The sequence below is a fragment of the Cyprinodon variegatus genome, unplaced genomic scaffold (genome assembly GCF_000732505.1).
Source record: "Cyprinodon variegatus isolate N-32 unplaced genomic scaffold, C_variegatus-1.0 Scaffold232, whole genome shotgun sequence".
In the NCBI taxonomy this organism is placed as follows: domain Eukaryota; kingdom Metazoa; phylum Chordata; class Actinopteri; order Cyprinodontiformes; family Cyprinodontidae; genus Cyprinodon; species Cyprinodon variegatus.
In genome coordinates, this window is record NW_015150685.1 from 925,305 (window position 1) to 925,805 (window position 501).

Genomic DNA, 501 nt, shown 5'->3' on the forward strand with positions numbered 1-501 from the left:
CTTGGCTTTGGTTCAATGCAGAGGTCACGGATTAGAAGACCAGGGACCGGATCTGGACCCGGACCCGGACCCACCTGCTGGCTAATCCGGACCGAACCTGATTTAAAACATTTATAAATTACCGAAAGTTGCCTGACGTCACTTGCGCCGCTTCTCCTGTTACCCTGAAATCCACCATCCTCCGTCTCCTCTCCACAGCCTCCGCTGTTCCTCCCGTCCTGCTCCGCTCCCACTTCCTCTGAGCTCAAGGAGAGCATGCGCGATATTATCATTAAATTCGTAGGAGCAAAACATGCATCCTGGTATGTTGAAGTAACAACAGTTTGCATCCAATTGAAATTTGACGAACCAGACCTTCTCACTGTTCTTTTTCCTGTTTGGTGCGATTGCCGTAGCGGATCTTGACCTGGCCGGACCGGAGCGGAGCCTAAACATTTAGAGGATGTTTGGCTCAACCTGCTGCTGTGAAGCAGGATTCTCCACCATGAACAGAATCAAAAA

The 501-nt window shown here is 50.3% G+C and overlaps 1 protein-coding gene across 1 annotated transcript in view; it reads right to left on the reverse strand.

The window, feature by feature from the left end:
- LOC107088913 (cadherin-4-like) overlaps positions 1–501 on the reverse strand; it is a 37,237-nt gene that overhangs the window by 21,241 nt on the left and 15,495 nt on the right. The gene's annotated exons all lie outside the window — the stretch shown is intronic.